Below are 27,529 nucleotides of genomic sequence, written 5' to 3'. Positions count from 1 at the left end.
GTTCATGTTTTAGACAGTAGTAAATAATGTATATGTAGAAATGCATGGCATAAAACACCTATTATTGAACCTAACATACTATATTATACCTGATATTAGTGAGGATGGGAGTTGGACATTGCTTACCTGGAACACTGTCAACTGTTATGAGAAGAAAAGTACATGTGCCATCGTTATCATCTATCAGGTCATGGTTTGGGCCTTGTGACACCATCAAAAATCATGCCAGCTAAAGAAAAAGAAGATAAGTCCCAAGAAATTTACTTATTTTTTTCCCCACATCTTCCAGCTTGTGTGTTATAGCAAATTATTCCCATATATTTCCTATCAATATTCCTTCATTCAAATTTCTTTTGTAATTTGTATTAAGCTACTAGTGTCTATAGATAGGTTTATATTTAATTTCCTACAACCTACTAAAATAGTAGTTTTCTACTATTAGATATGTTGCTTATTCTAAAGTGCTGCTTGCTTGGAGAGAGAACCAAATAACTTTTAAAATTTTATCATAGAACGACCTGTAAATGACAGAGAACAAACTAGTAGAACTCATCTTCTGAGTGAATTTGGAGCTGGCTATTTGTTCCTTCAGCAATACCTAGTAATGCACAGACAGCTCTGTATTAGATTATTTGTCAATGTTATTTTATGAAGAAATTTAATAAAGTTTACTACGCTGCAATCCACTGAGCACTTCCTAACTTAATTGTCATATTCTGCATTTCCTGAGATTTACAATTAAAATTGTGACGAGCCAGACATACAAACTACCCCTTGTGTGACAAGACAGGTTATTTGTATTTTACCAAAATTATATGAGATATTCATTTATTGTATAAAAGTTCTATTAAAAATTGATTTACCCATCTATAAGTACCTACATGAGATATATTTTAAGTCTGAACAGTTTTAGTTTTTCAGCCCAATTTTCTCTTAATGCCCACCACCACGCAAAGATAGTTCAATTTACTATTTATGCCCATGCCAGATCCAGTTAATAAAAAATAATGGCTCTGACATTTTATATTTTCCAAGGATGATCAAATAAGAAATGGTCTCCAGACCAGAATCAACATTTATTTTGATTAAGAAATGTTTAGTCTTCCTTACATTGTCACTAGTCACCAATATTACTTCCTAAATTTCTAAAACTACATCAGGCAATGTCTTAACTTATAAAATTTTATGCCATTGTTTTTTTAAACCTAATTTTAATTGCTAAAAAGACCAATAATAATATCCAGAGACCACATTTCCAGTATTATTGCTATTTTGTGTGCTAAGTATGTGGTCTGTAAATAGAAACAGTGTATAACTAAAAAATCAAAGATTTATTTTTACTATATAACTGAAGATACATTTATCTTTAAATACTCATAATTTCACACTGGCTTTAAGAAAAATAAATTCCTTACTGAATATGGATCCAAAAATCTGTGTTTCTTTGTGCTCATCCTCTTGTTTGTTCTTTCTTTCCAAAATCCCGGGTGACTGCAGTAGGAATGAAGAATGTGGAATGATTAATGACTTTGTAAATGATTTCACGAGGCATTAAATTGAAAATCAACTTTAAGAACCATTTGTTTAGTCATTTCACTATACTTTCAACAAACACTTACTGAGTTTCAGGTATTGGGCTTGATGACAGGCTGATGAAGAAAATGATAGCACTGATAACAACTAAGAAATTTGAGAAGGGGAGAGAGACCATTTGCAACTAATGTTGGTAGCACGAAGTTTTATTTAAGTCTTTTTGACCAGTTTTAGACTTGCTCGGAGAAGTTTTAGACCTGTCTAAGTATCTCTAGGCTTGACATCTGAATGATTTTTGCTTATTTGACTTATTTTATGACTTGTAAAATTCACCACTTTGAGAGTAAGCATCCTAAACATAAAACAAAATTAATACCACATGCCTTACAGAGTACTGATATGGGGGAAAACAAGTATATATGTATATATATGAAGGTGCTTTGTCAACTACTGAGTTACACAAATGAAATACATTGCTATTAAGACACTTAACTGGAAATATCCAGAGGCCATTCATGGACATGAAACTTGAAGATATGGCACTGTACATTTAAAAATTTCAGTTGTAAAACAAAAGTATTTTAATAGAAATCTTAGGAGCAATTGACCTCTCCTAGCTAAAAAGTGGGGAAAAGGGGCAGAAGCCAAAGACAGAATCTTAAAAGATATGAACAATACTTACAAGGTAGTAGAAAGAAAAAAGCAAATGACAAGTGAGGAGCATCCAAGATGTAAAAGAAAAATAGGACAGTGCAGTAGCAGAAGCCAGAGATATCAAACCTAACTGAGGTCAGGTTCACGATGGAAAACCACACACCTCCCTGATGGATCTGGAGGTGCTTCTTTATATTCAAGAGGTGGTTTTCAGCAGAATAATCATGAAGAAAGATTAAGAACTTCAGATGGAATAAGACGTGTTGTTTTTAAAAATTCTCTCTCCTTTATCTCTAAATCCAATCCACTTGTTTCTATCTGAACAATTACCTCTTTAATCTACTCCCTCTTTTCCTCTCAATTGCCATGAGCACTTGAGAAGAGTGATACCTTAATGAATGCTTCCCGGTTTCTGATGCCTCAGACTTAGAAAACAGTATCCCTGGAAAGAGACAAAGGGGCAGTATGGACCTTGAAGACAAGAAGACTTTACTTCTAGGTCTGTATTAGTCTGCTCTGGCTGCCGTAAAAAAACAAACAAAAAAAAAAACCACACAAGGTGGGTATCTTAAACAACAGAAATGTATTTTCTCACAGTTTTGGAGGGTAGAGTCCAAGATCAAGGTGCCATCAGTGTTGGTTTCTGGTGAGACCTATCTTCCTACCTTGTAGACAGCCTCCTACCTTGTAGACAGCCACCTTCCTGTTGTTTCCTCAGAAAGAGAAAGATCTCTGGCATCTTTCTCATAAGGACACCAGTCCTATTGGATTAGGGCCCCTCTTACAACCTCGTTTTAACACTAATTACCTCTCTTAAGGACACATGGGGGCTCGGGGTTCAACATATGAATTTTCAGGGGGACACAATCCAGTCAATAACAAGACCTGAGTATATCAAGGGTATATGGTGACTAGTGATTACGGAAAGTTGCTCTCATCTATCATTTAGGATGTTGGTTATAAGATATTGCATTACAAAACTATTTCTCTGTGAAGGAAACAATTCAAAACAAGATAAATACTTCTACTAAAATGTCTAACTAGCATTTCTCCCATATTTTGACTTTCCAACCTGTCCTCTACATAGATATGAGTTACCTTCCTAAACTTTAAGTCAGACCTTTCTACTCCTCTCTTGAAAAATCTTCAATGACTCCCCGCTGCTTAATGCATAAAACTTTAATATTTTAATTACTCATTCAGTTCTCAATAACCTGGCTCCAACTTGTATTTTGCGTCATCCGTCACTCACCTCTTCAGCCACAGAGGACTACTCATTGCTACTTGGACTTTTCATGGTTTTTGATAACATTATGCCTACACTAACACTGTTTCTTCAGCCTGGAATGTCTTCTCCCTCAAGGCTTACTTCTTTTTTTCTTTTTTTTTTTTGGTATCTTTTAAAAATACCAGCCTTTATTTTTTAGAGCAGTTTTAGGTCTACAGAAAGACTGAGCAGAAATTATAGAGCGCTCACATTTAGCTCCTCTCTTCCTGCACAGTTTCGCCTATTATTATCTTCATTATTTTTTTTTTAAGTTTTTAAATAGGCTTTTTTTTTTAACATCTTTAGTGGAGTATAATTACTTTACAATGTTGTGTTAGTTTCTGCTATGTAACAAAGTGAATCAGCTATATGTATACATATACCCCATATCCCCTCCTTCTTGAAAGGCCCACTACTACATTCCAGGGCTTCAGTGAAGCCTTCCTTGATCTCAGTGAGAAGAAATCACCCCCAAAACTCTGAGCATAAGTTAATTGCTTACAAAAATAAACTCAAAATGACTTAAAACGTACGACATAACACCATAAAACTCCTAGAAGAGAGCACAGGCAAAACATTCTCTGACATAAATCATACCAATGTCTTTTTAGGTAAGACTGACAAGGCAATGGAAATAAAAACAAAAGTAAACAAATGGGACCTAATCAAACCTACAAGCTTTTGCACAGCAAAGGAAAGGAAGGAAGGAGGGAAGAAAAGACAACCTATGGAATGGGGGAAAATATCTGCAAATGATGTGACCGACAAGGGCTTGATCTCCAAAACATACAAACACCTCATACAACTCAACAACAATAACAAAAGTAAACAACCCAGTCGAAAAATGAGAAGACCTTAACAGACATTTCTCCAAAGAAGACATACATATGGCCAGTAGGCACATGAAAAGATGCTGAACATCACTGATTCTTAGAGAAATGCAAATCAAAACTGCAATGAGGTACCACCTCACTCTGGTCAGAATGGCCATCATCAAAAAGTCTACAAACAATAAATGCTGGAGAGGGTGCGGAGAAAAGGGAACCCTCCTACACTGTTGGTGGGAATGTAAAATTGGTACAACCATTATGGAGAACAGTATGGCAGAAAACTAAAAGTAAAAACTAGTTTTACAAAAATTAAAAATAGAGTTACTAAAAATATGATCCAGCTATCCCACTCCTAGACATAGAGCCAGACAAAGCTATAATTCAAAAAGATACATGCACTTCTATGTTCATAGCAGCACTATTCACAATAGCCAAAACATGGAAACAACCTAAATGTCCATCAACAGATTAATGGATAAAGAAGGTGTGGTACATACAAATGAACTTATTTACCAAACAGAAATCACAGATGTAGAAAACAAACCTATGGTTACCAGGGGGGAGAAGGGGGAACGGGATAAATTGAGAGATCGGGATTGACATATACACACTACTATACATAAAATAACTAACAAGGATACACTGCATCACACAGGTAACTCTACCCAGTACTCTGTAATAACCTATAAGGGAAAATAATCTAAAAAAGAATGAATATATGTATATGTATAACAGATTCACTTTACCATGCACCTGAAACTAACACAACATTGTAAGTTAACTATACTCCAATAAACATTTTTTTAAAATACATTAATTTTTTAAAAGATGTGTTACATATATACAATGAAATATTACTCAGCCATAAAAAAAGAATGAAATGATGCCATTTGCAGTAACATGGATGCCACTAGAGATTATCATACTAAGTGAAGTCAGTCAGAAAGAGAAAGACAAATACCATATGATATCACTTATATGTGGAATCTAAAATATGACACAAATGAGCCTATCTATGAAACAGAAACAGACTCACAGACGTAGAGATCAGACTTGTGGTTGCCAAGGGGGAGGGGGGAGGGAGAGGGATGAACTGGGAGTTCGGGGTTGGTAGATGCAAAGTATTACATTTAGAATGGATAAACAACAAGGTCCTGCTGTATAGCACAGGGAACTATATCCAAAATCCTGAGATAAACCATAATTGAAAAGAAAATAATAAAAGAATGTGTATATGTATATAAATAACTGAGTCACTCTGCTGCACAGCAGAGATTAACACAACATTGTCAATCAACTCTCCTTCAATTAACAAAAATAAATTAAAAAAATAAGTTAATTGCTTACATGTCTGTCTTTCCCAAAATACTATGAGCTTCTTAGGGCAGAGAATGTTTTATTTATATTTTAACCAGCATACCTTAAAAACAAAAACAAACCAAAAAGACCTGTCATATAGTAAGTGCTGAATAACTGCTCAATGATTGAGGAAATTGGAGAGGCTATGGAGAATAGTTATTAGAAGTGTCTGATAGGTAAAGAAAGGTAAAAAATAGAAAATAGAAAAAAGTTTCAGTTTTCTTCTCCAAGAGAAGAAACTGTCTGTATTTTATAAAAAGAAGCTATGAACATGCTGCCAGTGATCATCTATACAGAGTGGCCTCAAAAATGAGAGACAAGCAGACTCTAATTCACTAGGCATTCCAAACTACAGCTTGATTCCAAAAGATACATATACCCATTTTCCTGTTAGAGCAGCAAGAACAACAAAAGAGGTAGATATAAGAGGAAAACAGTTCAAATATGCCCTAAGTTCCTTGACCTCATAAAGTAAAAGGTGCCGTACCTCTCTTTATAACCCGTAGAATTGTAAAAAGTGTCCAATGGACCCATAGTCTATTGGGGGAAAAAAACCATGTTCTGAGTTCACACTGAATAGCTTTTCATAAGAAATTATACAGCAGCACAATTAAAATGAAATACTAATTGCAACAAGATGGTGACTACAGAATATAACTCAGTCTTAATAGATTTTCTAATGCCTCTCTTTATACCAAAGGGGAGTAGCCCTTTAGCTAATAAAGTAAATTTTCTGATCTCCAAATGAGTACTTTATCCTCATTCAGGCTGATATTGCAGCGACATCATGAATTTCTCAGACAGCTCTGTGAATCAGCAGAGTATTTCAGAGGAAAGCATTGACTGCTAAAAGCAAAGTCGTTATTTTTTAAACAGGCTTTAAACTACTAGATGAAACATTTCATTTTGGGTCAAGGATATATTTGCTCCAGCCACCTAGAGGAGCAGAGAGGGCTGAACCAGTTGGGAAGGAACAGAATAAGGTTACTGTGTCAGCCAAACTTCAAAGTATATCATTTTGCAGGTCAAACATTTTTGACTTCTTCTCCTTAGTATCCAGGTCTATAATTTTTATTTCCAAAGAGCTTAAACATTAATATTGTGTGAAATATCATCCTATATTTCTAAAGTATCTTTAGAAAGCCATTAACTAATTTGCTCATAATAAACTTTGAGGTCTAGAAAAAAACTGGTTTTCTTTCTCTTTAAATAACTGCAAGAAAGGAAATTCAGACAAGAAAAATGTACGCTTCCTAATACATCCATTCAGCAAATGTTCTGAGTGCTTCCGTATGCTAGGCATTGTGTTAGGTGCTGGGAATACTAAAGCAGTATGACACAGTCCCTTTCCTCAATCATATGACAATACACAGTGTTTAGAGGACCAATTAATTGGACTCAAGATATCCCCACCCTTCTCTTTTCTTTGTTCTGGTGAATTGATGAGTGTTTTTGAAGCTTTCATAGCGTAAAATTGTGATTTAAGTCGACTCACAGTCTTAAATAGCTTAATATAGACTTAATTTCATCAAATCTTTGGATATGCTTTACTTTCCACTTTTTATGGACGTAAATATATCTTATTTGGGGAGTCCTAGCTTCAAGCAAGTTCTTTAAAATGTTGTATTGCGTAAAGAATAGGCTTGAGAGTAAAGCACAGAATATTTATAAGAATATGTAATGCTGAAATTATATGTTGAAGAAAAACCTTTTCTTACACAGAACAACCTGTATATCACTGGCAAGGACACTGATTGATTGCCATGGTTATGTGTACCCTTCAGAATTATGTGCGTGCATTCTTGTGTCTATTGACTCTGATAGGTTTATGTGTGTGTATCTAGTATGGACAATTTAACCCCTAGATTTCCTGTGGCCACTGATAATCCTCAGTCTTCAAATCATTCCATGCTTTTACTGTTGCCTACCGCCAATCTTTTAAACTAATATAAAATTGAGAGAGTTTACACTGCTGACCGTTTATTCTTAAAACAGGTTTCTCAGTTTAATTTTATTCATAATTTTCATATCTATGCATCACCTGTACCATTATTTGTATATGTTGTTTTCAGCTCATGTTTTAAATAAAAAAAGCCCCATTTCAAACAACCATATTTTTAAATCAGTTTGGTATTATACATGTGTGTGTGTCATATATATATGTATGTGTGTATTATATATACATATGTGTGTGCACACATATGCACACATATACTCTATTAGACAATAACGTTAACATACAACTATATGTGACATTTAAGCCAAGGATCGACAATCTTTTTCTGTGAACAGCCAGGTAACGATTTAGTTTTTGCAGGGCATACAGTCTCTGTACCTCTCAACTCTGCTATTCCAGTGCAACAGCAGCCATAGACAGCAATGTAAACCAGTGGGCATGGTTGTGTTCAAATAAAACCATAGTTCCAAAAAAACAGCAGACCAGATGTGACCCATGGCCTGAAGTCTTTTAGACTCCTAATCTAGACATATCCTACATCATCAATGATAGGCATATCATTCTCTGTGAAACAATGCTTTAATATAATTCTTTGGAGTTATGAGACTGTGTATCTGACCTTTTACTATTACTTGAGTGGCCATTAGCCCCATAAGTATGGTGGGTTTTGGTCAATTTTTGCACAACAGTGAGGAGGCTGAAAGAACCCATGCTGATATTTCCGGTTAGGAAGGGACAAAGCGTGGTTTGCTGACTGGCATTTTGAAACTCTCCTAAGTGTTCCTGCTGGTAGATTAAGGAAAAGTGGTGTGTTGATACAGAAAACAAATTTATGGTTAAGGGGAAAGGGGGATAAATTAGGAGTCTGGGATTAACAGATGCACACGACTATATATAGAAAATAGATGATCAACAAGGACCTAGCTGGCCTACATTTCTTTAATTGTACCAAAATGTTTTTATAAATATTTTATCATAAATTATGTGAACATCTGATATTTCTTTACAATGAGTTTTAATACTATGCATATATTTTGAGTTTTATGTATAACTGTCCATCCATTTGCACTTCCATCAATGGTTCTTTATTTAGAATTCTGAATGATGCATATCCCTTGCCTGAAAACGTGTGACTGTTGTTAATTAAGATCAGTAATATCTGGAACACAGCATCAGCATCAGGCGACGTAAGATAGTCCTTTTTGTCCCCCCTATTCGGCAAAGAATTCAACATCTGTCCACAAACAAAAATGTCTGTGTGGGAGTTGTGAGATCTAACACCACATGCCAAGGGACCCAGAAAGAGTCTTGCCCTCTTGTGCATCTGGTAATAGGCAGACAGACCTTGGTACACACTGTAGAAAAAGCAGAGCAACACGCCTGCCCAATCCCCACTGACCTGGACAGAAAATTAGACCAGAGAGAAACAGAAGTCCAGCTTCCTAAAGGGGAATTCAAGCACACTGTTGGAGGCAAACAAAAGCCCACAAATTTGGACATAGTGAAGATCATAAGAATTTTACCAACAGCCCTCCCTCCCCTGCCCTCACCAAAGCAACACTGCATGGAGCTGTCTATGTGGAAGTAACAACCTCTCCCATAGGGGAAGAGGACAGCCATGAATGAGTGCCCTGGTACTACAGTGGTGCCAGATGCAGCTGGAGAAACCCACCTCTCTTCAGAAGAACTGAAGCACTGAGGTGGGACACCCATGATTGGGAGGAGGGAGGAAAGCTGGAAAGAGGCAGATAAGAGTATCAAAGGGCATAACAGGGACACAGTTCCTGCTGACTGCACTAAGCAGGAACTACACCCATGAGCCTCTGGCAGAACCATACCAAGGGATCTCCCTAATGGGACTACAAACACCCCAATGCCCCAAGTGCTAAACCCACACCTCTCCCCACTCTGTGGCAAGCTCCTGGTGTGCTCCAGCACTTTCAAGTGCCACTGTGAAAACAAGCTCTGATACACGGAGTTAGCTCAGGAAACAGGCCAGGGTCTGTGCACTAATGAGAAACTACAAGCTTGAGCTATGTTACCAACCTCTGGGAAACAAAAAAGAGACGTTTCCAGTAGCCAGACTGGGGAGTTGTAAGAACCAGAGAGAACATACAAGCTTAAAAATTCTGCCACAAAATGTATGGAGCAGGTGTATCCATACAAGTACCAGCTATAAACAGGACAAATGAAGAATATCTCCCACCAGAAGACAACAAGTAAAGATTTGAGGAGTCTACTGCTTCAAATGAGAAAACAGCAATGCAAAGGTCCAAGAACATGAAAAATTAAGGAAACATGTCATCACTAGAAGATAACAACCCTCCCCTCCAGTAACCAAATTCAAAGGCATGCAATTGGCGACTTAGCTGATAAAAAATAGCTTTGTTGAGAAAACATGCTGCAGGAAAACATAGAAAGCCAACAAAATCAGGAAAACAATTCATGAACAAAATGAGAAATTTAACAGAGATAGAAATCATGAAAAAGAACCAAACAAATTCTGGAGCTGAAGAATTCATTAAACAAAATGAAAAATGCAATAGAGAGCATCTACAGTAGAAGAGAACAAACAGAAGATAGGATCAGTGATCAGAGGACAGTAACTTTGAAATAACCCAGTAGGAGGAGAAAAAAGAAAAAAAAGAGGGACTTCCCTGGTGGCACAGTGGTTTAGAATCCGCCTGCCCAGATAGCCTCATCCACCAGAGGGCAGACAGCAGAAGCAAGAAGAATGACAACCCAGCAGCCTGTGGGAAAAAAAACCGCATTCACAGAAAGACAGACAAGATGAAAAGGCAGAGGGCTATGTACCAGATGAAGGAGCAAGATAAAACCCAAGAAAAACAACTAAATGAAGTGGAGATAGGCAACCTTCCAGAAAAAGAATTCAGAATAATTATAGTGAAGGTGATCCAGAACCTCGGAAAAACAATGGAGGCAAAGATCGAGAAGATGCAAGAAATGTTTAACAAAGACCTAGAAGAATTAAAGAACAAACAGAGATGAACAATACAATAACTGAAATGAAAACTACACTAGAAGGAATCCATAGCAGAATAACTGAGGCAGAAGAACAGATAAGTAACCTGGAAGACAGAATGGTGGAATTCACGGCTGTGGAAAAGAATAAAGAAAAAAGAAAGAAAAGAAATGTAGACAGCCTAAGAGACCTCTGGGACAACATTAAACGCAACATTTGCATTATAGGGGTCCCAGAAGGAGAAGAGAGAGAGAAAGGATCTGAGAAAATCTTTGAAGAGATTGTGGTCGAAAACTTCCCTAACATGGGAAAGGAAAGAGCCACCCAAGTCCAGGAAGCACAGAAAGTCCCATACAGAAAAAACCCAAGGAGAAACACACTGAGACACACAGTAATCAAAGTCACAAAACGTAAAGACACATTATTGAAAGCAGCAAGGGAAAAATGAAAAATGACATACAAGGGAACTCCCATAAGGTTAACAGCTGATTTCTCAGCAGAAACTCTACAAGCCAGAAGGGAGGGGCATGATATATTAAAGTGATGAAAGGGAAGAATCTACAACCAAGATTACTCTAACCGGCAAGGATCTCATTCACATTCGATGGAGAAATCAAAAGCTTTACAGACAAGCAAATGCTAAGAGAATTCAGCACCACCAAATCAGCTCTACAACAAATGCTAAAGGACCTTCTCTAAGTGGGAAACACAAGAGAAGAAAAGGACCTACAAAAACCCAAAACAATTAAGAAAATGGTAATAGGAACATACATATTGATAATTACCTTAAACATGAACAGATTAAATGCTCCAACCAAAAGACACAGGCTTGCTGAATGTATACAAAAACAAGACCCATATATATGCTGTCTACAAGAGACCCACTTCAGACCTAGGGACACATACAGACTGAAAGTGAGGGGATGGAAAAAGATATTCCATGCAAAAGGAAATCAAAAGAAAGCTGGAGTAGCAATATTCATATCAGATAAAATAGACTTTAAAATAAAGAATGCTACAAGAGACAAGGAAGGACACTACATAATGATCAAGGGATCAATCCAAGAAGAAGACATAACAATTATGAATATATATACATCCAACATAGGAGCACTTCAATACATAAGGCAAACGCTAACAGCCATAAAAGAGGAAATCGACAGTAACACAATAATAGTGGGGGACTTTAACACCTCACTTACACCAATGGACAGATCATCCAAACAGAAAATTAATAAGGAAACAGAAGCTTTAAATGACACAATAGACCAGATAGGTTTAATTGATATTTACAGGACATTCCATCCAAAAACAACAGATTACACTTTCTTCTCAAGTACACACAGAACATTCTCCAGGATACATCACATCTTGGATCACAAATCAAGCCTCAGTAAATATAAGAAAACTGAAATCATACCAAGCATGTTTTTTTCTTTTTTCTTTTTTTTGCGGTACGTGGGCCTCTCACTGTTGTGGCCTCTCCCATTGCAGAGCACAGGCTCTGGATGCACAAGCTCATTGGCCATGGCTCACGGGCCTAGCCGCTCTGTGGCATGTGGGATCTTCCCGGACTGGGGCATGAACCCGTGTCCCCTGCATTGGCAGGTGGACTCTCAACCACTACACCACCACGGAAGCCCCAAGCATCTTTTCTGACCACAACACTATGAGATTAGAAATCAATTACAGGGAAAAAAACGTAAAAAACACAAATACATGGAGGCTAAACAATACATTACTAAATAAACAAGAGATCACTGAAGAAATCAAAGAGGAAATCAAAAAATACCTACAGACAAATGACAATGAAAATGCGATGATCCAAAACCTATGGGATTCAGCAAAAGCAGTTCTAAGAGGTAAGTTTATAGCTATACAAGCCGACCTCAAGAAACAAGAAAAATCTCAAGTAAACGATCTAACTTTACACCTAAAGGAACTAGAGAAAGAAGAACAAACAAAACCCAAAGTTAGCAGAAAGAAAGAAATCATAAAGATCAGAGCAGAAATAAATGAAATAGAAACAAAGAAAACAAGAGCAAAGATCAATAAAACTAAAAGCTGGTTCTTTGAGAAGATAAACAAAATTGATAAACCGTTAGCCAAACTCATCAAGAAAAAGGGTGAGGGGCTTCCCTGGTGGCGCAGTGGTTGAGAGTCCGCCTGCTGATGCAGGGGACGTGGGTTCGTGCCCCGGTCTGGGAGGATCCCACATGCCGCGGAGCGGCTGGGCCCGTGGGCCATGGCTGCTGAGCCTGCGCGTCCGGAGCCTGTGCTCCGCAATGGGAGAGGCCGCAGCGGTGAGAGGCCCGTGTACCGCCAAAAAAAAAAAAAAAAAAGAAAAAAGAAAAAGGGTGAGGACTCAAATCAACAAAATTAGAAAGGAAAAAGGAGAAGTTACAACAGACACCACAGAAATACAAAGCATCCTAAGAGACTGCTACAAGCAATTCTATGCCAATAAAAGGGACAACCTGGAAGAAATGGACAACTTCTTATAAAGGTGTAAGCTTCCAAGACTGAACCAGGAAGAAACAGAAAATATGAACAGAACAATCACAAGTAATGAAATTGAAACTGTGAATAAAAATCTTCCAAAAAACAAGTCCAGGACCAGATGGCTTCACAGGTGAATTCTATCATACATTTAGAGAAGAGCTAACACCCATCGTTCTCAAACTCTTCCAAAAAATTGCAGAGGAAGGAACACTCCCAAACTCATTCTAGGAGGCCACCATCACCCTGATACCAAAACCAGACAAAGATACTACAAAAAAAAGATAATTAAAGACCAATATCACGGATGAATATAGATGCAAAAATCCTCAACAATATACTAGCAAACAGAATCCAGGAACACATTCAAAGGATCATACACCATGATCAGGTTGGATTTATCTCAGGGATGCAAAGATTCTTCAATATATGCAAATCAATCAAGGTGATACACCATATTAACAAACTGAAGAATAAAAACCATATGATCATCTCAATAGATGCAGAAAAAGCTTTTGACAAAATTCAACACCCATTTATGATAAAAAACTCTCCAGAAAGTGGGCATAGAGAGAACCTACCTCAACATAATAAAGGCCATATATGACAAATCCACAGCAAACATCATTCTCAATGGTGAAAAACTGAAAGCATTTCCTCTAAGATCAGGAACAAGACAAGGATGTCCACTCTCACCACTAATATTCAACATAGTTTTGGAAGTCCTAGTCACAACAATCAGAGAAGAAAAAGAAATAAAAGGAATACAAATTGGAAAAGAAGAAGTAAAACTCTCACTGCTTGCAGATGACATGATCCTATACATAGAGAATCCTAAAGAGGCCATCAGAAAACTACTAGAGCTAATCAATGAATTTGGTAAAGTAGCAGGATACAAAATCAATGCACAGAAATCTCTTGCATTCCTATACACTAATGATGAACAATCTGAAAGAGAAATTAAGGAAAAACTCCCATTTACCACTGCAACAAAAAGAATAAAATACCTAGGAATAAACCTACCTAGGGAGACAAAAGATCTGTATGCAGAAAACTATAAGACACTGATGAAAGAAATCAAAGATGATACCAACAGATGGAGAGATATACCATGTTCCTGGATTGGAAGAATCAATATTGTGAAAATGACTATATTATCCAAAGCAACCCACAGATTCAATGCAATCCCTATCAAATTATCAATGGCATTTTTTACGGAACTAGAAAATAAAATCTTAAAATTTTTATGGAGATACAAATGGCCCCGAATAGGCAAAGCAGTCTTGAGGGAAAAAAACGGAGCTGGAGGAATCAGACTCCCTAACTTCAGGCTATACCACAAAGCTACAGTAATCAAGAAACTATGGTACTCGCACAAATACAGAAACACAGATCAATGGAATAAGATAGAAAGCCCAGAGATAAACCCATGCACCTATGGTCAACTAATCTATGACAAAGGAGGCAAGGATATACAATGGAGAAAAGACAGTCTCTTCAATAAGTGGTGCTGGGCAAACTGGACAGCTACATGTAAAAGAATGAAATTCGAACACTCCCTAACACCATACAGAAAAATAAACTCAAAATGGATTACAGACCTAAATGTAAGACTGGACACTATAAAACTCTTAGAGGAAAACATAGGAAGAACACTCTTTGACATTAATCACAGCAAGATCTTTTTTGATCCACCTCCTAGAGTAATGGAAATAAAAACAAAAATAAACAAATGCAACCTAATGAAACTTCAAAGCTTTTGCACAGCAAAGGAAAACATAAACAAGACGAAAAGACAACCCTCAGAATGGGAGAAAATATTTGCAAATGAATCAATGGACAAGGATTAATCTCCAAAATATATAAACAGCTCATGCAGCTCAATATTAAAAAAACAAACAACCCAATTCAAAAATGGGCAGAAGACCTAAATAGACATTTCTCCAAAGAAGACATACAGATGGCCAAGAAGCACATGAAAAGCTGCTCAACATCACTAATTATTAGCGAAATGCAAATCAAAAGTACAATGAGCTATCACCTCACACCAGTTAGAATGGGCATCATCACAAAATCTACAAACAGCAAATGCTGGAGAGGGTATGGAGAAAAGGGAACCCTCTTGCACTGTTGGTGGGAATGTAAATTGATACAGCCACTATGGAGAACAGTATGGAGGTTCCTTAAAAAACTAAACACAGGGGCTTCCCTGGTGGCACAGTGGTTGAGAGTCCGCCTGCCGATGCAGGAGACACGGGTTCGTGTCCCAGTCTGGGAAGATCCCACATGCCGTGGAGCGGCTGGGTCCATGAGCCATGGCCGCTGAGCCTGCACATCCGGTGCCTGTGCTCCGCAACGGGAGAGGCCACAACAGTGAGAGGCCCATGTACCGCAAAAGAAAAGAAAAAAAAAGAAAAAAAAAAAACTAAACACAGAATTACCATATGACCCAGCAATCCCACTACTGGGCATATACCGAGAAAAAAGCATAATTCAAAAAGACAAATGCACCCGAATGTTCACTGCAGCACTATTTACAACAGCCAGGTCATGGAAGCAACCTAAATACCCATCGACAGACGAATGGATAAAGAAGATGTGCTTCATATATACAATGGAATACTACTCAGACATAAAAAGGAACGAAATTGGGTCATTTGTTGAGATGTGGATAGAGCTAAAGACTGTCATACAGAGTGAAGTAAGTCAGAAAGAGAAAAACAAATATCATATATTAACGCATACATGTGGAACCTAGAAAAATGGTACAGATGAACCGGTTTGCAGGGCAGAAATTGAGACCCACATGTGGAGAACAAACGTATGGACACCAAGGCGGGAAAGCAGTTGGGGGGTGGTGGTGTGATGAATTGGGTGATTGGGATTGACATGTATACACTGATGTGTATAAAACATGACTAATAAGAACCTGCTGTGTATATATATATATATATATATATATATAAATATATAAATATATAAATAAATAAATAAATAACCAAAAAAAAAAAAAAAAAAGAGAATCCACCTGCCAATGCAGGGGACACGGGTTCAACCCCTGGTCTGGGAAGATTCCCACATGCCATGGAGCAACTAAGTCCGTGTACCACAACTACTGAGCCTGCATGCCACAACTACTGAAGCCCGCGTGCCTAGAGCCCACGCTATATAACAAAAGAAGCCACCACAATGAAAGCCCATTCACGGCAACGAGGAGTAGCCCCCGCTTGCCACAACTAGAGAAAGCCCGCGCACAGCAACGAAGACCCAACACAGTCAAAAATTTAAAAATAAAATAAAATGTTAAAAAGAGAAAAAAATGAAAAGGAGGTAAGACAGCCTACATGATCCACAGGACACTATCAAGTGTACAGATATTAGAATAATTGAATTTCCAGAAAGAGAAGAGAGGGAGAAAGGAGCAGAAAGTTTATTTAAAGAAATAATAGCTGAGAACATCCCAAATGTGGGGAGAGTTCAACATCCAATTTTACAAAGCTAGTAGAAAGCTAGCAGATAACCCATTATCTTAATGTAGAAAGACCTTCTAAGACACATTATAATGACACTGTCATAATCAAAGATAAAATTAACTTAGAATCATCAAAGATCTAGTAATCAAAGACAAAGAATTCTAAAAGTACCCAGGGATAAGAACATTATAACCTACAAAGTAACTCCCATTAGGCTATCATTGGATATCTCAACCCTGTAAGACCAGGACAGTGGGATGACATTCTTGAAGTGATAAAAAAAAAAACCTGCCAGCCAAGAATATTCTATCAGGCAAAGATATATGTCAGATATGAAGAAGAAATAAAGACTTTTCCAGAAAAATAACAGTTGAAGGAGTTCATCACTGCTAGATCTGCCTTGCAAGAAGGGCTCAAAGGAGTTCTTCAAGATAAAATTAAAAACCACTAATCAGTGAAATGAAAACATGGGAAAATATCCAACACTCTGGAAAGTAAATATATAGTAGTCAGACTTAAGAAGCTAATTCTGTAATATGATGATAGGTTAACCACTTAACTATAGCATAAAAGTCAATGAAAAAGAGTATTAAAGACAATTATAGATACTATTATTTTTAACAAGTATACAGTATGAAAAGAGGTAAATAATGATATCAAAAATATAAAAGGTGGGAAGTAAAATGGTGAACACTTTGTAGATGATCAAAGTTGCTGTCAGCTTAAAATGAACTGCTTTACCTATGAGGTATCTTATGTAAGCCTCACAGTAACTGTGAAGCAAAAACCTAGAGTAAATGCACAAAAAATAAAGAAATGGAGAAAAGAGCATGCCAGCAGGGAAAAGCACCAATTTACAAATGTAGGCAGAAACAGAGAGAAAAACAATTGAAATACAAAATAAACAGAAAACAATCATTATTAAGTCCTTACATAGCAATAATAACACTAAATGTAAATAGATGAATTCAAAGGGCACAGAATGTTTAGATGGATTTAAAAAACAAGACCCACTTATCTGCTGTCTACAAGAGGCTCACTTCAGCTTTAAGGACACTCAGAGAGAAGTGATGGAAAAAGATATTTCATGCAAGTGCAAACAGAAAGAAACGGGGGGGTAGCTATACTTATTGGACAAAATAGACAATAACCCACAAATAGGTCAACAAAAAATGATAAAAGAGTCAATTACCAAGAGGATATAACAATCATAAAAATATATGGATCAACACTGGAGTACATAAATATATTAAGTAAATACAAACAGATTTGAAGGGAGAAATAAACACCGATAATTAAAAAGGACTTCAATACCCCACTTTCAGCAATGTATAAATCATCCAGACAGAAAATCAACAAGGAAGCATTGGACATGTACCAGGCATTAGACTAAATGGACCTAACAAAAATTTATAGAACATTCCATCTAAAAGAAGGTGAATACACAGCCTTCTGAATTACACACAGAACATTCTCCAGGGCAGACCATATGATAGGACAAAAAACAGGTCTTATCAAATTTAAGAACAATGAAATCATACCAAGGATTTTTTCTAACCACATGGTATGAAACCAGATGTGAACAAGAGGAAAGCTGGAAAAATCTGCAAATATGTAGAAGTTAAACAACATGCTCCTAAACAACCAATGGGTCAAAGAAGAAATCAAAAGAGAGATCAAAAAAAAAAATCTCAAAACTAATGAAAATGAAAGCACGGCACACCAAAACTTATGCAGTGCTGCAAAATCAGTTCTTAGAGGGAAGTTTATAGTGATAAATGCAAAAATTAAGAAAATATTAAGCAAAGAAGCAACCTAAAACTAGAACTTGGGAATCATAAAAAGATCAAACTAAGCCCAAAATGAGGAGAGGAAAGGAAATAATAAAGATCAGAGTGGAAAAAAATAAATAAAATAAAATAAAATAAATGAGAAAAACAATAGGAAAAAAATCTTACAGCTAGTTTTTCAAACAGATGAACAAAATTTACAATACTCTAGCAAAACTAACCAAGAAGAAAAGACTCAAATATATAAAGTCAAAACTGAAAGTCAAAACTACAACTGATACTGTAGAAATACAAATGATCATAAGAGACTACCATAACAATTATATGCTAATAATTGGATAACATAGAAGAAACAGATAAACTCCTAGAGACATTCAACCTACCAAATTTGAATTTGGAAGAAAATCTAAACAGACCGGTAACAGCTAAGGAGGCTGAATCAGTAATCAAAATCACCCAACACAGAAAACCCAAGGACCAGACGGTTCCACTGGTGAATTCTACAAAAAAATTTAAAGACTTATACCAATACTTCTCAAAACCTTCCAAAAAATTGAAGAGGGAACCCTCCTAAATTCATTTTACAAGGCCACCATTACCCTGATATCAAAGTCATATAAGGACACTACAATAAAACTACAGACCAATATCCCTGATGAATACACATATAAAAAATCTGAACTATCAGCAAATCAAACTCAACAAAATACTAAAAGGATTATACACCATAACCAACTAGGATTTATTCTTGGAATGCAAGGATGGTTCAACATATACAAATCAATAAATGTGATACACCACATTGATAGAATGATAAAAATCATATAATCTGATTTTTGGTCACCATGATGGCAACATAGGTCATTCCTCACTTCACTCCTCCTCACAAGAAGAACAACTAAAAAGTATTCATGAACAAAACACGACTAAGGGAATTCTAGAACACGGGAGTGAGGCTGAGCAGTGCCCTCCCCCAGGCTGGTACAGTACCACATAGAGGGGTCTCTTCTGAGTCTATGATTCCTCCAATGAGAAAAGAAAGCCTAGGGGTAATATCCAGCTCCCCCACCTTCTCAGGAGCCAGCACTCTTGTCTTGCCCCATGAGGACTGCAGGGGTATTTGCAGGACTCAGCCACTAGGAATCTTACAGTGATGAAGAAGAGAGGAGGAGTCTGCAACAAGCACTCATTTCTTGGCAGACTGAGTTCCTACCTGCAGAGCCCAAGCAGTAATCCTAACCAGCAACTTTTCTCATCTGCAGAACTAAGTCAGTAGCACACTGTGACCAGGAAACTATAGGCTAGCACACTACTGAGTGTAACCCCAGCCCTGACTAGAAGGGCTGCCAGAACACCTGGAAGCTATGTAGCCCAACCACACTTGAGCACAGAGTCCAACAGGCAAAGTTGATTACCCCCAGAGAAAAGCCAGTTCTGAGTGTGAGGGGTACCCTGCTATGCCCAGGCAGGGAAGTTAATGCATAGCCCTACTGACTACCTAAAATAGCTCCTCTCCCTGGGAGGTGCTTGGAGCTGGTCCATCAAGCCCAGGCAGGAAAGCTGAGTCACAGCCCCACCCACTGCTGAGTGAAGCTCCCAGCCATGCCCTACTATAAAGATTGGCCAAAATACCTAGAAAACTGCATAGTCCACCAGTGCTTCAACAGAGAGTCCAGCAAGCACAGCAGATAATCTGAAGAGTAAAGCCAGTGGCCCTTTTCAGCCAGGGAACTTGGGGCATGGGTCAGGTTGAGTCAAGACCACAAACAAAGAGCTTTATTGGTCTTGGAGATGGTTCTCCCACTACACCACAGCAGGGTATCTAATTCACAGCCTCCCTCATTGCTGAATTCAGACAGTCTTTAACCTAGTCCAACCAGGGAACCTAACCAGAACACACAGGAAGCTACATAGTACATTCAACAGCCCTGCTTACATTGGTGCTTGAACAGAGAGTACAGTACAGCCTGTGGTTTTCTACATCTGCAGAGCAAAACTGGTGACCTCACCTGGTCAGGGAAGTCAGTGCACACTCTTACCTGAGTTGGGTCTCCAGACAACAAACTGTGCAGGCCCCAGGCTCCTTCCCTCTGCCTTGCCAGGCACGGAAGCTAATTCATAGCCCCATTTACCACTGAGTATAGTACCGAGTCCCAACTGTCTAGAAAGCCTGACAAGAGAACCCAGGCAACCATGGAGTTTATCGTACAGCCTTGCTTGGGCAGGGAACTGGAATAAGCAGTCCTATCCAACTGTTATCAGCCAGTGGCAGCCTTCCCAACATCAGAATTCAGGTAGCAGCCTTGCCGCTGCTACCAGAGTTCAGGTAGCAGCCTTGCCGCCAAATACACCCTGGTAGCAAGCTCCATTTTCTAAATGACATTACCAACAGATATGCCTAGTTACTTAAACTGAGCTGACTGGTAAAGAACTGTCTCTGTATCAAGCAATTCAAATTTTTCTTATATGCGTAATGTCATGACTTTTCTCTCCTTCTTGGGAGCACCTCCAGCACTAGTGGCATTTTGTATGGGTTCCATGTTGTTATTTAAGGTTTGTGGTATTGCACTAAATGCAATGAAAAGTATGCAGGAACTGTGAGAGAACACTCTTTGCTACTATATGCAATTTACTCCAGAGATGAACTCCTCAGACGGAGATGACTAGTGTCACATGGTGCTTTAAGCGGATACTTGCAACACTTGAGTTTGCCACAATAGCAGCAGGAGATGGCTATGAAATTATTACAGTAGTACAGTACATACTATAGTTAATTCTAGGCAGTTATGATTTAATACTGCATCTTTACATTTGATTACATTTCTCTCAGCTGAAGATGGTGCCGAGTGTGGTCTGTGTTTGTGTGTAAATTTTAATATATTTTAACTTTTTATAATAGGTTTGGGTATATTTTATGGTATTAAATGATAAACTAGTAACTACAAAAAAAAAAAAGAACTGTCTCTGCCAAAGCAAACCCATGAAGTCTGGAAGAGGAGACCACTTACTTGAATATGCAGATAAAAACATAAGGAATAAAGGATCATGAAAAATAAGGTACACGACCAAATGGTATACCACCAAAGGAAAGTAATAAGGCTCCAATAACTGACCCTAAAGAAATGGAGGTCTATGAACTGTCAGACAAAGAATTCATAATAATCTTCTTAAAGAGGTTTAGTGAACTACAAGAACACACAGACAAACAAAATTAGGAAAACAATGAATTTTTAAAAGAGAGAGAGAGAAGGTCAACAAAGAAATAGAAACCATCCAAAAAAAAAACCCAAAACAAAAAAAACACACACACATACAAACCACATACACACACAAAAAGATGTCCTAGAGCTGAAAAGTACAGTGACTAAAGAATTCAATAGAGAGCTTCAAAAGTAGACTAGACCATGCAGAAGAAAGAATCAATGACCTAAAAGAGAGGACATTTGAACTTATCCGGTCAGAGTAGCAAAAAGGAAAAAGAATGAAAAAGAGTGAATAGAGTCCATGGAACTGATGGGACACGATCAAAAAAAAAAAAATCAAAAAGAAACAATATCCACAATATGTATGGGAATTTCAGAAAGAGTAGAGAAAGAAATGTACAGAAAATATATTTAAATAACACTGGCTGAAAACATCCTAAAGTTTCTTGGGAAAGAAGTGGACATCCAAATTTATGAGGCCCAAAGGACCCCAAAGAGTTGAACCTGAACAGGATCACACCAGACACACTCTAATCAGTGTGTCAAAAGTCAAAGACAAAGAATTCTGAAACCCACAAGCCACAAGAGAGACGTTACATAGAAGGGAACCCCCATATGACTGGGCAAATTTCTCAACAGAGACTTTTCAGGCTAGGAGAGAATGGCTGATATATTCAAAATACTGAAAGAAAAAACTGTCAATCAAGAATTCTACACCCAGCAAAGCTGTCCTTCAGAAGGGAAGAACAGATAAAGACTTTCCCAAACAAAAGCTTTTCCAAACTAGACCTGCCTTACAAGAAATGCTAAAGGGACTTCTCTGAGTAGAAGTAAAAGGACACTAATTAATGTCATATAAGATTCTAAGAAAGTAGCATAAAACTTACTGGTAATGGTAAATATATAGCCAAAGTTAGATTCTGTAATATGATAAGGGTGATGCATAATCCACTTACAACTCTAGTTTAGAAGTTAAACAAATGTAGGAAAAAAAAGAAACTATACAACAATAATCTGTTATTAGTTACCCAATATAAAAATATGTACATTGCAACATCAGTAACCAAAAATGTGAGGGGGAGGAGAAGTAAAAGTGTAAGTTTAGGAATTCTATCCAAGTTATCGTTTAAAATAAATTGTTATAATTTTATAATATTTAATGTAAGACTCATGGTATCCACAAGAGAAAAACCTACAGTGATTACACCAAAGAACATGACAAATTAGGCCCAGGGAGATGGAGAGAGGTGAGGGAATGGCCAGTCAGAACACACAACATATTTATCAATTAAGTTCTATGTCTTATATGGTGCGCTTCGTGGTATCGTAAAACAATTACAACAGTTACATCAAAGATCACTGATCACAGGTCACTGTAACAAATGTAATAATAATGAAAAAGTTTAAAATATTGGAAAAATTACCAAGACACACAAAGTGAGCAAATGCTTTTGGAAAAATGGCACCTATTGACTTGATGCAAGGTTGCCACAAGACTTCAAGTTGTATAAAACACAATATCTGCAAAGTACAAAAAAGCAAAGCACAATAAAATGAGGTATGCCTGTATATATATTGAATGGAATATTTATTCAGCCAAAGAAAGGAAACAGTGCCCCTTGTGACAACATGGAGAGTCCTTGAGGGTATTATGCTAAGTGAAATAAGACAGAGAAAGAAAAATACTATTAATGATCTCACTAATAAGAAATCTAAAAAAAAAAAAAAAAAACAAAATTCATAGAAAAAGAGATCAGAATTGTGGTTGCCAGAGGTTGGAGTTGGGGCTAGGGGAAATTAGATAAATGTGGTTACAAGGCACAAACATCCAGTTATAAGATAAATAAGTACTCAAGATATAATGTACAACATGATGACTATAGTTGACAATGCTGTATACTATATTTAAAAGTTAAGAGAGAGACTTCCCTGGTGGCGCAGTGGTGAAGAATCTGCCTGCCAGTGCAGGGGACGCGGGTTCGAGCCCTGGTCCGGGAAGATCTCACATGCCGCGGAGCAACTAAGCCCGTGTGCCACAACTACTGAGCCCCTGCATGCCACAACTACTGAAGCCCGCGCACCTAGAGCCCATGCTCCGCAACAAAGACAAGCCACCATTGAGAAGCCCACGCACCGCAACGAAAAGTAGCCCCCGTTCGCCGTAACTAGAGAAAGCCCGCGCACAGCAACGAAGACCCAATGCAGCCAAACATAAAAATAAATAAATAAATGTATGTATAAATAAATAAATAACACTTTTTTAAAAAAGTTAAGAGAATAAATCCTAAGTGTTCTCATCACAAGAAAATACCTAGATATATATTTTGATATATATTTACCAGTTACAATGCTGGTAAATGTATTACAATCAACTCTCTGGGGAAACAGGAAACCCTTATTTGCAGTATTTCTTTTTTTCCATGGTGTAAACACTCTCATCATGGCCTACATTTTGTACAAAATGTTTTAAAGAGATGCTCGCAGTTGGGTCCAACAGGAGCCATACCTAGCACATCACTGCTACTCACTAAACCACCAGCCAGTCTCAAAACTAAAGTTTAAAAACTTACAAGGTTTTTAAGGAATAAAAAAAGCTTGAGATCAACTGTTGCATTAGAAAGAATATTAGATGTTGAGTCAGTTATATAATATTTCTCATAGAGCTTGTCTTAACATAAATGAAAATATATTTACTCTAGAAGGCAATTTATATCCTCTAAAATCAAGTATCACAGTAGCTATCAATATACTTATTTTCCCCCTTTCCTTTCTTTCTTGTAGGTTCACCTTATTTATAACTTCAAAAGTTCTTTACATTAAATATATTCTAATTTCCATTTAATCTGCTTTTATTTTGATGTTATAAGTTGATTAAAAACATTTAGAATCTAATGCTATGAAATGTGATTAGTAATGTCATATTTCTTAAGCTTATTTTGTCAACACTTCGCATACTGAATTTTGATCAAGTTATAGATAATATTATCTTGTTTACAAATGAGTCTATGGTAATTGTCATAAAAATATAGCTCTAGTTTAAATTAATAATTGATCTAGCAATTGGAGAAATAGCAGATCACTTCATTTGATTATATCCTTCCAAAAGAGCAGATGTGAAGAAATTTTTAAAATGCTGCTTCATACTTCAGGCAATTATAAGATACTTTAAACTTCACCTATTGATTTGCTACTAAAGGCTGATGGACTGGGGGAGGGTACCTTTAGTGTGAATCCTCTAAATAAAATGCTTACCTGTATTCTTTGAGAAATCGACCTATGGAAATAGACTATTCTATTCCTGCAATTTGTATTTTTTCTTTTATAAGCAAGAGATCTGTTGTCTCTAGGTCACTGCAGATTAAGATTGGATGCCTGTGTCAAACACTTTCCATGTCTGTAAAAAAAAAAAAAAAAAAAAAAAAAAAGGTAAATAATGAGAGTAATTATTATAAAAATTATCTTCTAAATTAGTCTGTTCCAAAAGGCACTGCCAGTAAAAACGCAATCTTAGAATTAAGATCTCAAGTGTGGGGGTATAAAAACCTTTGTTAAGAACTGACAAAGATTTAGGTACCTCACTGAAACTTTCTTCTAGACAACAAGGCTTCTAACTCTCAGTCCAAGGTAGAGAGGGGCCTTTTTCAAAGAAATTTCCATCTCTTTTGTCTAACAGAATAGACTCTTTTTATACTCAGGAAGTCCACAAAGTTTGTAAGGGATTATACCAGCTTGTACTAAAAGGAACGGTGATCATTCAAAATTAAAACAGGCCTTTGAGATCCCAACTTGCTGCAAGTAGGACACAGCCTGAGAAGGCTAGTCAGCTACACATGGGATAGCTCTTAGGGACAGGGATGACGCATCTTGGGGAGATGGGAGCCCAGAAGGTAAAGGCAAGAGGCATGGAGAATCAATCCAAGAAAGCCAGAAGGAGCCCTAATCAAGGAACTGGCATGTGCTCAGCTAAATTTTAAGATTTCTATGGACCAGTGACTGCTCTTTGCCTCCCTGCTTTTTTAATGGAATGTCCATTCTAAGGTCCTTGTCTCGGCATTGCATATTGAGTTTGTGGGAGTCAGGTAACTTGTCTCCCAGTTTATAGCTCTTCATATCTAGAGGAGCCTGAAGAGCCTCATCTACACTGGGACTTGATTTAGATAAAAAGATGCTGGACTTTGAGCCCAATGCTGTAATGGGATGAGTTTTGGGGATCCTGGGGAGTGGTTAGGGTATTTTCCATGTCCGATGAATTTATGTATAATAATGTGTAGCTGGACTAAGGATGGCCAAACACTTTTTATTATTCTTCCCATCAATACATGGAGTTTATTTCCTTCCCACTTGAATCTGGGTTGGCCCTGTGACAGCTTAATAGAATGTAATGGAAGTGACAGTGTGCCAATCACAGATATACTTCTTTTAAAACTTTTTAGTTTATATTGGCACATAGTTTATTAACAATGTTGAGATAGTTTCAGGTGTACAGCAAAGTGATTCAGTTACACATATACATATCTCTATTCTTTTTCAAATTCTTTTCCCATTTAGGTTGTTACATAATACTGAGCAGAGTTCCCTGTGTTATACAGTAGGTACCTGTTGGTTATCCACAGATATACTTTTTAAAGAGAACTTACAGCATCTATCTCCTCCCTCTAGGATTTCTCACTCTTGGAACACTTCTTCCTGGAACTCAGCCACCAGGCTGTGCAGAGACCAAGCCACATGTACGGGAAGCCTGTTGATGTTCAACTGACAGTCTCAGAACAACTTCTAGCCACTAACCAGCATCAAATGCCAGGCATGTGAACCATCTTGGCTCTCCAGCACAATTGAGCCCATATACGACGCAGCCAAAGCTGACATTATTGTACTAAGTGAGAAGGCCATGCAGCTTAGCCCAGTCAACACCAAGACTAGCAAGAAATAATAAAGTTGTTGTTGTTTGAAGCCACTACATTTTGGAGTGGTTTGTTATACAACAATAGGCCATTGAAATAGGGGTCTCTGCTGTGTGAGAGGTAATGAAGCCATGAGAGTGGATGAGACTTAACAGGCAAGTATGTGACATGAAAGAAAAGAGGCTTAGAATAGAATCCTGAGCACTGCAAAACTGCTGGACAGAGGAACAGAGGACAGCAACAAAGTCTGTGCAATATGTTCATAAAGGCAGAAGGGAACAGAGGAGACAGTCCGTGACCTGTAAGCCAGTGGAAGAGGTCAGTGCTAATGAGAGATCAAATAAGATACAGCTGATAACTGCTTGTTACATTTAATGACAAGGAAGTCAAAGGTAGCCTTAGCAAAAATAGATTTGCAAACTGACAGGGAAGAAGCCGGATTATTAGAGGTAGAGCTAGGTGAAGAATGAACAGTAAATGAGTAGAGAGACAATACATGGAAAGATTTAAATTATCTTTAAATGCCGATAAGAAGAAAAAGAGGGCTTTCTGAAGAATCCACCTGCCAATGCAGGGGACACAGGTTCGAGCCCTGGTCCGGGAAGATTCCACATGCTGCGGAGCAACTAAGCCCGTGCGCCACAACTACTGAGCCCGTGAGGCACAACTACTGAGCCAGTGTGCCACAATTACTGAGGCCCGCGCACCTAGAGCCCACGCTCCACAAGAGAAGCCACTGCAATGAGAAGCCCGCGCACCGCACCGAAGACCCAATGCAGCCAAAACTAACTAACTAAATAAATATTTTTTTAAAAAGAAGAAAAAGAGTATAAACGTCACGGTAAGAGAAAATTACAGGTGAATAATATTTTACTCTTTCCAGAAAGGATCCTCAAACCACAGAACATCCATTTAGGCACTATCTATGTCCCTTGTCCTAACATACAGTAACCTCAAAAGAAGATTTACTACAAAGCAGACTTTCTAATAACTAGCTAGTATCACGGACCCAAAGGAAATTATTCACTGACATATCAAAATGACCTGTTAAAAATCATGTAATGAAATCTACAGTGGAGA

This window comes from Hyperoodon ampullatus (genome assembly GCF_949752795.1).
Source record: "Hyperoodon ampullatus genome assembly, chromosome: 9".
Lineage (NCBI taxonomy): Eukaryota > Metazoa > Chordata > Mammalia > Artiodactyla > Ziphiidae > Hyperoodon > Hyperoodon ampullatus.
The sequence above is the reverse complement of the archived record's forward strand: the minus strand, read 5'-3'. Positions refer to the sequence as shown.